General features: G+C 36.9%; 1 protein-coding gene and 1 pseudogene across 1 annotated transcript in view; one reads left to right on the top strand and one right to left on the bottom strand.

Moving 5' to 3' along the window:
• Window positions 1–16200, bottom strand: part of COL25A1 (collagen type XXV alpha 1 chain) — a 472824-nt gene that overhangs the window by 444113 nt on the left and 12511 nt on the right. The window lies entirely within an intron of this gene.
• On the top strand, window positions 5030–5222 carry LOC128776698 (40S ribosomal protein S3a-like; annotated as a pseudogene).

The raw sequence follows: 16200 nt of genomic DNA, 5'->3' as shown, positions 1-16200 counted from the left end.
TATGATTTCACTCATATGTGGAATTTAAAAAACACAACAGAGGAACACAGGGGAAGGGAAGGAAAAATAAGATAAAAACAGAGAGGGAGGCAAATCATAAGACACTGTTAAGTTCAGAGAACAAACTGAAGGTTGCTATATGGGAGATGGGTGAGGGGATGGGTTAAATGCGTGATGGGCATTAAGGAGGGCATTAAGGATGAGCACTGGGTGTCATATGTAAGCGATGAATCACTGAGCTCTACTCCTGAAGCCAAGACTACACTGTGTGTTAACTAACTTGAATTTAAATAAATAAATAAATAAATAAATAAATAAATAAATAGCAGCATTACCTGACACACAGATCTGAATCCTCTCTCCTCTGAATTCATAGCACCTACAATCAGTACCACTCACTTTAAAAATCAATCATCATGTATATGTTAACTAACTTGGATGTAAAGTAAAAAATTAATTAATTAATTTTAAAAGATCAATCATTGTGTATTATGTTTCATTATATATACACGGCATGATCCCAAATTTTTCAAGGCATCTTTTATTTTCCTATCAGTTGTTTTATTTTTTTATTTTAAAAATTCTTAATCATCAAAATTCAATTCAAAATCTACTTCTATGATTTTCTAATTAAGAAATCCTAATTTTCTATGTACAGATTACTTTCATCTCAAATTTCCAATTTTGGATATAACAAAAAGAAATTAAAAGAAAAATATATAATTTAATAAGATTCTAATAAATTAACAGCTACTTTCTTTAGCTTTAGTCTGGTTTACAAAGGAAGAAATCATTTCTACAGATTAGTTGACAACTATGGAAAACAGATAATTATCTTCCATACAATGAATACATATAAAGATTCTTTCAGCAAATATTTTATATTAATATTATTAAATACATAGGAAATATGCCAAAATGACCTAGGGGAATGAGGCAATCTCTTAAAAATGCTACAAATTATCTTACCAGTTAATTTTTGCTAAAATATTCAGAGAAATATATAAAACCATCTCTTCCTTGTTAGAATTAAATTAAGTACTTAAGGTTCTTGAAACTATTAATGGGAAAATCATATTCTATATATAACCAGAAAATAATTACTAAATTCAGCAAGTAAAACTGGTATAATGACTATTTAAGTAGGTTAGTGCAGAACACATGGCTATAATACGAATTGTCTAGGAACATTAAACTGTATATCTTTTTATATAACACAGAGATAATTAACTTTCTCTATGAAAAATTTCAGTATGTGTTAGCACAGTAAAAACCATTGATATCTCGTACCACAAATAATTGAGACCCAGAGTTATTGGTTGTTGAACTTTCCTTTGATTGTGTTTAACATAGAAAATTAGTTTTTACACAGAAGGTACATGTGTATACAATGGCCCTTTTTATGGAGCCAATGTTTTACAAAATCCCCTTTTTGTCATTCTACAAAAGGACAGTCTTAGCCTACCAACAAAACAGCTGAAAAGAACAGTGACAATGAGTAAATTTCCTCCCACTGGGTCTATAAAAAGTGTACATTCCCATCATGAAGAAAGCGTGCATGCAGCATGGTTGAGAAGCAAGTACTGGAACTATTGTGTATTGTGTATATCTCAAGTAGAGAAAAACATCTGTCCTTTTGCCCTGAAAAGGGACCCCCTGTGAGCCTCTTCTCATGGACCATTATAGTTTCCTTCAACCCTGACACTGCACAGGCTTTGAACTGATGGCTGTCTGTCACAAAAAGTTCATCTCAAGCCACTTTTCCTGAGAGGTTTCATAGGGTTTAGACTGAGGTGACCAACCATGGCTTAACAAAAAGATTAGTGTGTCTGGGCACAAAGCAAGACACAGAGATATGAGTGACCCTCTTTGTAACATCTTGCCACACAGAATAAAGAACAGTGAATGTAGTCAACTATAGAATATGCAGAGATGCCCGAGGGAGAAGAAAAGAGGACTGGAGAGGGAATCTGTCTTCACTTGGGAACAAGTGCTCTTTAATGCCAACAGGCATTTCCCAAAGAGTTTTAATGATTCTGTCTCCCTCACCCTTTATACAAGAAATATTAATAGAAATGACAATTTCTATTCAACCCGAGGCAAAAGTAAGAATAGAATGCAATGTTAGGTTTCTCTCTTTGTAAAGTTTTTTAAGAAGGCACTTCTTAAAACTCACTTGGTAGAGTTATAGAACTATAACAGGCCATAAGGGTTATCTACATAGCACACTGATGCCAAAGGTAAAAGCCTTCCTACAAAGTCTTTGACAGGACATTATGTGAACATTTTCCTTCCTTTCAAACTCCCCCCACTAGCAAACACCTATGCATTGTTAAACTCAAAGTTAATTCCTCCCATAAAGTCTTCCCTAGATGACTCTTCTCCACATAGACTGCTCTCAGAGAACTGATAACATTTAATTATGCTTATTACATGTGTGTTTCCTCTTACTAGATGATAAGCTCTCAAGGATGAAGATTACATCATATTATTTCGTTCACCTAACAAAGTTTGACACATAATAGGCATTTCATAATTACTCATACTGTAATTCTTGAACTCTCCCAATGAGGAGAAGCCCATCACATCAAAATGAAGCCATTTTTAAACAATCTTGCTGTTGAGCAGGATGAAGGGTAGGGGTCAGTGAAATGCAAAGATTTGTTCCCTGTTAATTTCCCCCTCCTGGATCCAAGTTCTACCCTGTAGTTTTAAGTATAAATGGTCCACTACACATTTGAAGACCTTGCTTTCCTTAACGTCACTACCACATTTGAAGACCTTGCTTTCCTTAACGTCACTACCACCATCTCTAGCTCTTGCCTTTTCAGGCTAAATGCTCCCATTTTCTTCTGCTACTATTCCTACAAGACAAATGTCAGATACTTTTCATCCTCATCGCAATCCTCTAGAAGTGCTCTAGTTTGTCAATATTTCCTTTAAAGCTCAATAAAATACTGCATGCATGTGTTCACACTGTGCATCACATATTAGAACTACTACCTACTTTTTTCCAGACACAGTACTGTTCTACAGTAGATGGCCCCCTTAGCCGCCTGGAGCCTGCTTCGGATTCTGTGTCTCCCCTTCTCTCTGCCTCTTCTCTGCTTGTTCTCTCTCTCTCTCTCTCTCTCTCTCTCTCTCTCTCTCTCTCTCTCAAAAATAAATAAGCATTGAAAAAATTAAAAAAGAATTTTTAAAAATTTCTCTTCTCAAATTATCTAGCAATCTATTTGGACTTCTGCATGTAAATATAACAAAAAAATGTCCCAAGAAAATCTGTTTTTTTAAATACTTCAAACAACAAATAAGAGTCTTGGTTGAAATATTAGTGCGTAGATCACAGAGAAATTTTATCCAATAGCAAATATGTGGGAATCTTTCAGAGAACTTAGATTATACAGCATTTCCACCTATGTGATTCTGCTTCTACAGTCCAATATCTGAGTTTTCTGGACCAATTAATACATTTTATTACTACTATGTTACACCATGACCTGCATGTGAATATTCTTTCTCATTTCTAGAAGTGGAATATATTCTATCATGTTGATGAACTTGAATTGAATCAGCACATCAGTTCAAACCCAGCAGTATAATTTACTTCCCAGTCAGCAGGCAAACATGTTTATATGCTCTATAAGTGTTCAATGATTATATCCTTTATCTAGCATTCATTACTTCTTATATGTTGAAATAGTATATTAAAATAAATATTTGGCAGTTTATCAAATGAAAAAACTGAATGCCTTTAGCTACTAATTTTTATTGAATTTAGTCCTATAATTCCTTGGGGAATATTTTCTATGTTTTTCCTACAAAATTATATTTTAGAGCTGAATGGTCATTTACCAGCTCCTGCAGTATTCTGAAGAACTAAATATACTTACTACCAAATATGTAAGAAACATATTTTTTGAAAATTTACAATATGCCACACTAAGTACTTAGGTCTGGCTGAATTATGAGAATTGCCTTCTGTAATTATGTAGTTAAATGAGAATATTGTTCCCATGGAACATTTTTCAGTTTCAATTCTTCTCGTAAAGAGTTTGGTGACTTGGATATGATGATCACTTCCCTTGAAGAACTCTCTCAACAAATGATTTTCTTAAGAAAGTAAACTAGTCCTTCAATTTGCTACAACTTGTTTAATATTCCATTTCAAATTCTGCCTTAATTATAGCAATAAGATTTTCATAGTCAAGGATCAAGGAATGCAACAGCCATTAAGAAAGTAATTTTATGATTATTTTTAAATGTACCTCTCTCATAATTAGAAGCAAACTATGAGTTCTTGAAAAGTATGAAGTGTATAAAAGCAAATAATCATAGAAAAGGTATTCTATAATACATGTTTTCTTCAGTCCAGACCAGTTCTTAAAATCCTGCAAATAAGAATACAAACATGAATAGTCTACTCTAATAATCCTAATCTAATGATCCTAAAGGTACCGAAAGATGGGGCAGGCTCCAGGAGCTAATAAAGGTTTTTCCATTATCTCATGAGGAAGCTAGAGCTCCTAGAGTTCTTCCACAAGCTGATCTGCAGTCCCCAGTTTCAGAGAAGTCTTCAGACTGGAGTCACTACAAAAACACTCCAGCATTTGATGATGACACTTTTAATGGCTTTAACAGTAATCACACTGAGATTCAAGTATTTGCCTTGGTCTTAAACTGGTGTCTTTCACACAAATGAATGCTAACCGTCTGGGTTTGCTATAGGATGAAAGAAAACATAAAAAGTATTCAGCACTTCAACAGAACTGATCAAGGAAGATGAAAAACATAAGCAAATTTTGAATATTCCCTTTTCTTCACCAAAATATATTCCCATATGTTTAAAAGACGTTTTAAGATGAGAAAGAACCCAGTGTCCATCCACTGAGAGTATTTTTTTAATTACACATCCATTGAATGAAATTCTATTCAGCTGCTAAACTAACAAAAAATGAGACAGTATCATCTTGCCAAAATTTTTAAACTGAATTTACAAGAAACACACCCTGTTGGTTCTCTGAGCAACACCATGGTGGTTAGCAAGAACAAGTGCTTTACAAAAGGCAGCAAAGGGAGCCAAGAAGAAAGTGGTTGATACATTTTCTAAGAAAGATTGGTATTATGGGAAAGCAATAACTATGTTCAATATAAGAAATATTGGAAAAATACTAGTCACAGTAACTCGAGGAACCCTAAATATATCTGGTGTCCTCAAGGATTGATTATTAAGCATGCAATCAAGCAACTACAGACTATGAATTGACTTTGTCATGCTCTGAAAATTGCTATCTTGAACAAATCCCTGACATTAACTTATCATATTTTTTAAATTTCTCTCTTTTCCAAAAATGATAAAGAAAACCTAGATTCCAAATAAATAAGTACTTTAAGAAGTCGGAAGGATGGGAAGACCATCTTCAGAGTTGGCCCCAAAGTAAGGTCCCAAAGTAAGAAACTCTAATTTTGCAAGGAATGACTAGCACTCCACCTCTCAAGCTGCTTTTACAATGTGTAGGTGGCCAGATGGTCCATTCTAGAAAGCATGTGATTATGAGCTGGTTGTGACCTAAAGGGACAACTTAAAGGTGGGTTTACTACCAATAATCTGCTCAAAATCATATTTTACAAGCAGGAAGTTCAACAGCATTCAAGAACAGAAAAAGCCACTTCTAAGTTCTTAAATGGTTATATAATGGTTATTAATCCAGTTATTAACCCCCAAAAAGAAACTGGTTTAAAAAACTATATCCAGCTAATTAATAAGAAGCACCACTAATGTAAAAAGAACTCCAGAGGGTGTTTTTTTTTTTAAGACTATAGCTTTATTTTACAGCAATATAAGCAATTTGCTAAATCACACTACTAAACTTTCTTCCTTGGAAACACCTCACTTCTTTGAAAACCCTTAAAACAGGGATTGTTCTTTCTAAGTTACAGTCAAATCCACTGTCATTAATATTATCATAAATTCTCCCAGCTGAGCTTATGGGTTATGTCAATATGCCATCTTGCAGGCAGCAGAAAACCAACCAAATGGGGAAATTGACAAATCACACACAGTTAAATCATATTTTGCTTCATGTTTTTAAAACTAGTTCATCTCTCAGTGAAATCGTGTTTTTCTGTGAACACTAAAGTTCAAAGTAAGCAATTCTTCAGCTACTCCAAAAAATACAGTAGAATGTTGATGGATTTCTGGCTAGGTTTTAAATCCAGCTCCCCAAAGAATAAGGGCAACAGAAACCAAAGTTTCTCCGAAGCCTTCAGGACAAAGCTTCAAGAATACAATAAGTGTTTTAAGAATGATTATTATAATCATAATACTCTTTTGTACTTAGGAGACTACCATAGTTTTTCCCTCTATAGCACAAAAACTGAACCAGGAGCCAGAAGTGGGAAAAAAAATTAAAGTTCATTCATTAAATGAAAGGAAAAAAAAAAAGATTGTGAAAACATGGTCCACCAAAACATTACTGATTTGAGCTAAAGAGTGAAAAAATTAACAGACTTTGAAGGAATTCTGAAAAGAGTTCACTTAACTATTTATTAGAATCAAGAAAAGTTTAAAATATTCTTAAACATCATTTGCTAATTCTTTTTCTTACCCTTTTTTTTTATTTAAATGTTTATTTGTTTATTTTGTGAGAAAGAAAGGGGGGCAAAGAGAGAGGGAGAGAGAGAATCCTAAGCAGGCTCCATGCTGTCAGCACACAGCCCAAAGCAGGGCTTGAAATCACAAACCGTGAGATCATGACCTGAGCAGAAATCAAGAGTTAGATGCTTAACTGACTGAGCCACCCAGGATACTTATCTTATACTATCTTTCTATTGCATCCCATCAAGAGCTCCCTACAAGGTCAGTGAGAGTACTAACAGATCAGCACTTTGATTCACTCTCTAATGTGCAATTTGACTATATGCATTATGGGTATACAAATGTTTATACAACATTTGGATCACCAATTCCACTTATAAGTAACAGCAGCACACACAAAGACTTATATATTAGAGTATTCACTGCAAAGTTATTTATTAAGGCACTGAAAATAATCTTGAGGTATAAAAAGAGAAATTATTAAATTATAAGAAATCCATATGAATATCATACAGATAACATGACTCACAATAAATGTATACTACCTTTATCAGAAATTATTCTTTCTACTTTCATAAGAAAAAATTTTCTAAGCTTCCTGTATTCCAGATTTACCTTTGAAGTCTTGAGGATATTCATTTTACCTATATATTATTAGGTCACTTGATGCAGACTTTACATAAAAGGCTTTGATGTAGACCATAGGAGCACCGAGGTAGTTCAGTCAGTTAAGCATCTAACTTCAACTCAGTCATGATCTCATGGTCCATGACTTTGGGCCCCACTTTGGGCTCTGTGATGACAGCTCAGAGCCTGGAGTCTGCTTCAAATGCTGTGTCTCCCTCTCTCTCTGCCCCTCTCCCACTCACGCTCTGTCTGTCTCTCTCTCTCTCTTTCTATCAAAAATAAAGAAACATTGGAACCTGCTTTGGATTCTGTGTCTCCCTCTTTCTCTGCCCCTCCCCTACTCACTTTGTGTCTCTCTCTCTCTCTCTCTCTCTCTCTCTCTCTCTCTCTCTCAGAAATAAACATTTTTTAGAAAAAGGATTTGATATACCTTAAATATTTATTGTAACTAATTATGTCTAGTTACTATTTAAGTTCTATTATGATTGCTCTATCCATGGTAGATCATCAAAGAAACAAAGAGTAAAGATCATATTTTTAAGGAAATAAAAATATAATATTGTTAATCAACATAATAATAGTCTGCAAACCCTGAAATGTGTCAGAAAGAAAACTAAACAGCATTAATGAGGCAGAATAATTGTATTGAAAAGGAAAACATTTATATAAAATATAAGTACTTCAATTTTTCTCCAAAAATGAGAAGAGGAAGTTTGTGTGTGACTGAACTAGGTAGCTGCTATCATAAAGTCTGGCCCATAGACCAGACTAAATAACACACAAAGATTTGCTTTGTTTGGCAAAGTGCTTTTAAAAAATACATTTAAATGCTTTATCTGGCTCTTAATACTCCAATCTGATGATAGAATATTCTAGTCTAACAAACTTCACACAACTGTATTACTTGCCTGGCATTCTAATTTGCCTTCCAGTTTAAAGTCCTACCTGGAGTAACCCCAATTACACGATGTTTTGTTCTCCTTCTTTTCCTCCACCTCCTTTCTACACATCCCTCAAACCCTACTCCCGCAACCTGGAAACCACTTTCCTAATTAACGATGGCTGATCTCAGCTAAAGTTCTGAAAACTTCCAAGCAGTTCCTCTGTATTTCTCCCTTGTACCTCAACCCACATAGAACAATTTACTTTTAGCCATACTATTTTATCTAAAAGAAATAAAGTGTTCCATGACCAAACAAGTTTATAAAACATGATACATTAGAGTCCCCATTTTAGAGATTCACAATATACAAATTCTACAGTGAATAAATCTTTTATTTGTTTAGCCCAGTGTGTATCTGATTTGTCTTGAAAACGTTCTTCCTCAGGAAATTTGTTAACATGAGAAAGAAATGGTGTTTCAGGAATACAGTTGGACAAACTCAATACAACGAAGGCCGCGAGTGGATGGAACGCTGGTAGAAACACTTGAAAGGTGTTCAGAAATAGATTGATGGCAACTAAAGTGAAAGACTACTAGAAAGGCAGTGGGCTCTGAATGCACTTTGTCATGCTCAGACATTTCAGTTCAGAATCAAGGAAAAACACTGTTGGTCAGTTTATCAAGTTTCTAAATCATATTAAGCCAAGAGGAGTTGGAAATTTATTTTAAAAAATCATTAGCCTAACAAATCCTGATAAGGTGGGAGCTGGGTTTTGTGAAAATAAACATACAGTCTTGATTTGCTTCCCTCTTCCAAAAAAAAAAAAAAAAAAAAAAAAAAAAAAAAAGTACCATAAAAGGAAGAAAGGACTGGGCGCCTGGGTGGCGCAGTCGGTTAAGCGTCCGACTTCAGCCAGGTCACGATCTCGCGGTCCGTGAGTTCGAGCCCCGCGTCAGGCTCTGGGCTGATGGCTCGGAGCCTGGAGCCTGTTTCCGATTCTGTGTCTCCCTCTCTCTCTGCCCCTCCCCCGTTCATGCTCTGTCTCTCTCTGTCCCAAAAATAAATAAAAAAAAAAAAATGTTGAAAAAAAAAAAAAAAAAAAGGAAGAAAGGACTTAACAGCAGCATACATAAAAAATAAAGTTTTTATCAATGTTAAATGCAGTACTGGTAAATTCAATTACGGGACCAGCAAGAAAATTATTATAATTTTAGGCTGTATTAGTTGGCAGTATAGTATCTAGAACAAGGGAAGTCTTCCTCTCTCCCCCTCTTGTATTTGCCAGTCAGGACCTATCAGAGTTTCATTCAAATCCGTTTTCAACACTTTAAGAATGAAGTAGACAAATTGGAATACCTGAATGAGCTAAGGGCATTTATTCCAAAAAATGAAAATATTAATAGGAAATACAGTAAATGATTTCAAACATTGGAAAAGTTGTCATAGTACAGAGGTATTCAACATATTTTTTATGATGTAGAGTGAGGATGGTGTACAAAATAAAATCGTGGATGATCAGAAGGAGATAAATTTCAACATGAGCTTTTTAACAAGCCAGTCTGAAGACTGAATGATCTATTCAAGAGGTAATCCTAAATTGAATAAACATTTAGCCAAGAACACACTAAGGGAATTCAAGCACCTGAGGCAATGTAAGTCTAGCTAACCTTTAAAGGCCCTCCCAACACTGAATACAATCAGAGGCAGCATTCCCATTTGGAGAGAACATTACCCCAAACAATGCAATATACTCTGTATGGAAACAAGACTATCAAAGCCAGTGGGTGCTAGAAGCTGAGTTAGGAGAGCTAATTGTTCCATTTTTAGGATTCTGCAAGCCCATTGTTAAACACAGTTATTGTTAAAAATTTAATTATATACACTTACAATAAAATTGTATTAAAGCAAAGTTAATAAACACTCAAACTTATCACTTCCTAATGTCACTTTGTTAACTTGAAATCAACCTTGGTAGGACACTTACACCCCAAAAATCTGCAATTGCCACAAATCAGGACTTTTTTTTGAGAGTAGTTGTTAAAGATTTGTCATCAGTAACATATGTAGTCAACAAGTATTTATTACACTCCCTCAAATACAGCTTGAGGTTGTGTGGACTAGAACTAGAAATCAAAGGAATCTTCCTCAGGAAACAGGAGAACAAGAAATAAGCAGGTACATCTAAACCTTCAAAAGTGATTTGCTTTCTCAATGAATAGAATGTGTTACATTTGTACAACAGAGTTACTCTACAGCCTTCAAAAACAATGATGTGAATCAATCTGTGTAGGAAAGGCAAGCAACCAATTAACACTGGATTTCTGCAGAGAGACTGATGCTGTGTACCATTTTTAATTTAAATGCTTGCATTTCTTGGCCTGGGTATTATTTTAAGAATAATAACAACAATGGTGAAATCAAACACAAAGAAAGGGGTTGACCTTGGGCAATAACTGGACCAGAAGGCAACAAGCAAGCAGCAGCAGAAAGACAGCAGAGGAATGCAGCCTTGACAAAGGCAGCAGAAGCAGAGATAAAATTCTTAAGCCCAGAGAGCACTGCCCTGGATGCCTTCTGCTGAGGGGAAAAGAACTATCCTGAAAGTTCTGATCACCCTCCTTCCCTGTTCTTGCAGGGGAGCCTGCAGAGCTCTTGCTAGTCCTGCCTTCCTTATTCACTGGGCATCTTTTAAAAGAAAGGTACTCAAGTAGGGGTGATTTTGACACCTAAGGGACATTTGGTAATGTTGGACACATTTCTGGGTGTAGAATAAAAGGGCTGCAACTGGCATCTAATGTGTAAAAGCCAAGCAAGGATGCTGCTAAACATCCTACAATGCACAGAACAGCCTCCCACAATAAAGAATTAGCCAGTCCAAGGGTGCCTCAGTGGCTCAGTCGGTTGAGCATCCAACTTCAGCTCAGGTCATGATCTCATGGTTTGTGGGTTTGAGCTCCGTGTTGGGCTCTGTGCTGACAGCTCGGAGTCTGGAGCCTGCTTCAGATTCTGTCTCCTTCTCTCTCTCTCTCTGCCCCTCCCCTGCTTGCACTCTGTCTCTCTCTGTCTCTCAAAAATAAAAAAAAATTTTTAAATGTTTTAAAAATTTAAAGAATTATCCAGTCCAGAATGTCAATAGTGACAAAGTTGAGAATCCCTGTATCACTATTGCTTAAGGCCACCTGAGTGGATCTCTATTCTTTATAACCCAAGGGAGTCAGGTCAAGACCCAGAGATTCTGTCTTCACTAGGAAATATGACCATAGAATCTGAACTGACATTCAAGGGAGTCTGCAAGACTTCTTAAAAGTAACTGCCATGAAAGGTAGCCTGCGGAGGGGTTAAAACTGTTGCATTTGACCTAACAACTGACAGAGATCTTTTTTTTTCTTTTTTTTTTTTTTTCAGAAAAACTATCTAATTGAAGTGCCATTAACATTTCTGCAAAGTATGGTTATATACTTTAGAGAACTAGTCAATATTCTTAGAAGAAAGTAAAATAAATTCAAATGCCATCTTCTTTAATAACATGTTGCTATTTTTGAAATTGTGAAAGTAAATGAACTGGAATTATGACTTCAAATAACAATTATCATTGTAGTCTCAAATCCATTAAAATTAGATACAGTTGGCTACAGGCTATACTTTTGTAGCTTTTCCTTCTCTTGCAGTCTTCAGTCTGCATATCTGACACCCTTATTCCTCCACCAGAGCTTTGCAGCCTACTTATTTCTTTCAATAGTAACATACATGGCACAGGGTCTCACCCACAGTAAATCACAATAAATACTTTATCATTTAGGTGAACAAAAAGATTCTCAAAAGACTATACATGATTCTTTCACCTCTGCCATAGTTGACTGGAATTAGGTAATACCAGAGATCAGTTACCACCCACAATATATAATTTTTAGATACTAATATCTAAAATATTTAACATTTATGGGATGCTTGGGGAGCTCAGTCGGTTGAGTGACTAACTCTTGATTTTGGCTCAGGTCATGATCTCATGGGTCCTGGGATTAACCCCGTGTCAGGCTCTGTACTGACAGTGCAGAGCCTGCTTGGGATTCTCTCTCTCCCACTCTCTCTCTGCCCCTCCCCTGCGCATGCACTCTCTCTCTCGAAATAAATAAACACTAAAAAATAAATAAATAAAAATATTTAACATTTATAATTAACTCCCTCCCCTACCTAGTAGTATGAGACCAAACTGCTTCTCAACGAAGCACCAAAAACCATGTAGTTTCCATGTATCCCCACCCATCCCTGGCTGCCATTCTAATATACTGTCTTCCTAGAATGTATAGGAAGGGCCATTATCTAGCTTCAGCTATTCTGACAAAATCCCAGTGGGCTCAGCCAAAAGGTTTTAGCAACTGAAACAGGTGGGAGCAGGGTCACCCAGATGGCTCAGTCGGTTAAGCATCCGACTTCAGCTCAGGTCATGATCTTGCCGCTTGTGAGTTCAAGCCCAGTGTGGGCTCTGTGCTGACAGCTCAGAGCCTGGAACCTGCTTCAGATTCTGTATCTCCCTCTCTCTCTCTGCCCCTCCCCTGCTCATGCTCTGTCTCTCTCTGTCTCAAAAGTAAATTAAAAAACATTTAAAAAATGTTAGAAAGAAAGAAGAAAGAAAGAAAGAAAGAAAGAAAGAAAGAAAGAAAGAAAGAAAGAAAGAAAGAAAGAAAGAAACAGGTGGGAACAGAGTAAAGTATCCATATACCTGGGCAGCTGAGGCTGAGCTGTCTGGGCTACTAGTAAGTGAAGTAAATATGAGTTGGTAGCAGTAGAAGTAGTAGGAGATCAAACAAGGCAGAGTCCAACAGGAGAGGCAACTGGCCAAGAATAAGCAAATAAAGCTTAGAGTATGGACTAAAGACAAGTTGTCTGAAGCAGCAACACATGAATATGATGAGAGTGCCCAAGGAAAAGCCAAACTAGAACAAACCTGAAGTCAAGGCCAAAATGGCCAAAATAGCACAAAATCCCCAGGCAACCACATGCTCACAGAGGATAAGTGTAGCCTATGTAAACAATATAATTGCCTGGATATAATATTCCCAAACACAAAGGTTAGGTCAGCAACTCCCTCTTGAACATCAGTGAAAGCTACTCACTGATACTGAAACACAGGAAGCTGAGTCTTCCAAAGTGGTCTATTACCTTAAACAACTCTTCAGTGTTATGAATTTAAAGGCCACTTCTGCAACTCATGCCAGTTGTATAGGCCTACCAATCAGCACAACCCTCAGGGGTCTAGTATATAAAGTATACAAAGCTATGGGGTGCCTGGGTGGCTCAGTCGGTTAGGCATCCAACTTTGGCTCGGGTCATGATCTCACGGTTCATGCATTCAAGCCCCATGTCAGGCTCTGTGCTCACAGCTCAGCACAGTGAAAAACTATGCACTGTCTACAGCATATCCTTCCCACTTACCTAATTCTGATTCTTTCAGGGCTATTTAAAACTGTAAGTTGTAGATAACTAATAGTAAAGCAAAATAAATCTTACCATAGACATGCAAATTCTTTCTGACTGAGTGCAATTGACTGCCCTCCCTCACTGTGGAAAAAGTCCAGTTTTGCCTCCATCTACACAACAATTTTGATATTCTAGACTATAAATGTATCCATTTTTAAATTCTCCTTTGAACTAGTTAAAACATCTTATCAGTTCCTTCTTTCATGATTTAAGCAAAATCTTTAACACATGTTCGCTTTATATCTGTATGAAAGTCACAATTTTACCTTTTTTGAAAATTACCTTTAACAGTAATTTTTGAGAAAACAATTAGTTATTGAAATCTTGGAGAAGTATTGACAGTTCCCATTGACAATTCCTCAGTTACACTGCTGGATTTAATCATAACTACAGCTGGGGCGCCTGGGTGCCTCAATGGGCTGAGCGTCCGACTTCCACTCAGGTCATGATCTCACGGTTTTTGAGTCCGAGCCCCGTGTCAGGCTCTGTGCTGACAGCTCGGAGCCTGGAGCCTGCTTCGGATTCTGTGTCTCCTTCTCTCTCTGCCCCTCCCCAACTTGTGCTCTGTCTCTCTATGTTTCTCAAAAAATAAATAAATGTAATCACAACCACAGCTATTGCCCAGGAAAGGCATAGAGGTGTTGAGACTGAAAGGTGATAAAGTCCCTGACTGATCAAATTAGAAGTGGACAGTAAGCTAAGTAGAGTGTCATCAATAGAATGGAGACAAAATATGGGGCATCTGGGTGGCTCAGTTGATTAAGCGTCCGACTTCACCTCAGGTCATGATCTCACAGTCTGTGAGTTTGAGCCCCACGTCAGGCTCTGTGCTGATAGCTCATAGCCTGGAGCCTGCTTCGGATTCTGTGTCTCCCTCTCTCTCTGTCCCTCCCCTGTTCGTGCTCTGTCTCTTTTTCTCTCTCGAAAATAAACAAACATTAGAATGCAAGAAAAATAGAATCTATATTCATTCTAGAGAAGGCAAGGGAGGGAGGATGGAAAGGAGAGTGGCCTGACTCTTATTTGGGAACATAGAAAGAAGATCCTCTATTTCTGTAGTTTCATAGATACATAGCTACATCCCAAAGACAATCCTTGTCTAGTCTGTTTGCCAACAACAGAGCACATCAGGGCAAATGCTTATTCACTGAAAGCCTGACAGGGCATCACTTCTCTATGGGTGTTTTTGCTATGTTCACTATTGGTTTTCAGGAGTTCAATGAACATTATTTAAAAATGCCCACCACTGTTAAAAGTGGAGACTTGTAAAAAAAACAAAAAACAAAAACTGAAAATGATGAGAAAAATGATGGGTGATGCTCAAATATAGATGATAAACGTGACTGATTAGAAAATCCCTCTATTGGGCGCCTGGGTGGCTCAGTCGGTTGAGCGTCCAACTTCGGCTCAAGTCACGATCTCGCGGTCCGTGGGTTCAAGCCCTGCGTCGGGCTCTGGGCTGATGGCTCAGAGCCTGGAGCCTGCTTCCGATTCTGTGTCTCCCTCTCTCTCTGCCCCTCCCCCGTTCATGCTTTGTCTCTGTCTCAAAAATAAATAAACGTTAAAAAAAATTTTTTTAAAAAAAAGAAAATCCCTCTATCTGGGATTCCTTCTTGAGGATTGATACTGGAAGCAAAAGTTTTCTGTTCAAATAGATGAAAGGCTTAAAAGAATAAAACACATCCCGAGTCTAATGTGTTATGGGCTCACACATAGAAAACAGAAAGAATACCTCAGACCTCTCAATTCAAGGACAGTTTTGACATAAAAATAATTTAACTTCTTTTTTAATATTGTAAAAATGGTGACATATATTTTACCACCAACACATAGCATTCCTCATATAGAACTTGATCACAGAACCAAGCCAATATTCAGGGAAGTATCCTCAGAAGAAGCTGAAATTCAGAGCATTAAATAACTGCACAGAAGGAAACTATATACAAGAACATAAAAGCCCTGTTTTCTTTATGGATGTACTTTCTCAATGCTAGAGTTTTTCCTTTATTAAACACTTCCAGATGCATAACACGTAAATTAGTACTAAGCCACCACTGTCAGTCTTGCTTCTTAAACTCCTAGGAAGTTGTCAGCGTATCTGTAGGGTTTGGGAAGTAAATGTAGAGCATATAATTTGTTCAGTTAAACCTCTTTTTACCAGCTTACAATAGCTTTGGTTAGTATATATGATCTCTCCAGCCTTTAGTACCTGGTCAACCTCCCTATCTTTGCTGCTTTCCTGATAATTGTTCTCTCTTAGAAAGCAAGGTAACTAAAGCTGGTTTTTTTCTTAAATTTTTTAATTTTTTTTTGAGAGAGAGAGAGACAGAGCATGAGTGGGGGGAGAGACAGTGAGAGAGGGAGATACAAAATCCAAAGCAGGCTCCAGTGTCTGAGCTGTCAGCACAGAGCCCAACGCGGGGCTCGAAGTCACGCACCATGAGATCATGACCTGAGCTGAAGTCGGACACTTCACCGATTGAGCCACCCAGGTGCCCCTAAAGCAGTTTAAAAAAGAAAAGTCATTTTTCTCTTCCAAGACTTCCCAAAAGTCTATAGGTTGAGACTATGTATTGAAGAGAAAATAAATTGCTCACCAAAGCTCAATAACTTGTG

The sequence above is a fragment of the Panthera pardus genome, unplaced genomic scaffold (assembly GCF_024362965.1).
Source record: "Panthera pardus isolate Hobbes unplaced genomic scaffold, ASM2436296v1 HiC_scaffold_13, whole genome shotgun sequence".
Taxonomy (NCBI): Eukaryota; Metazoa; Chordata; class Mammalia; order Carnivora; family Felidae; genus Panthera; species Panthera pardus.
This window is presented reverse-complemented; position numbering and strand designations above follow the sequence as displayed.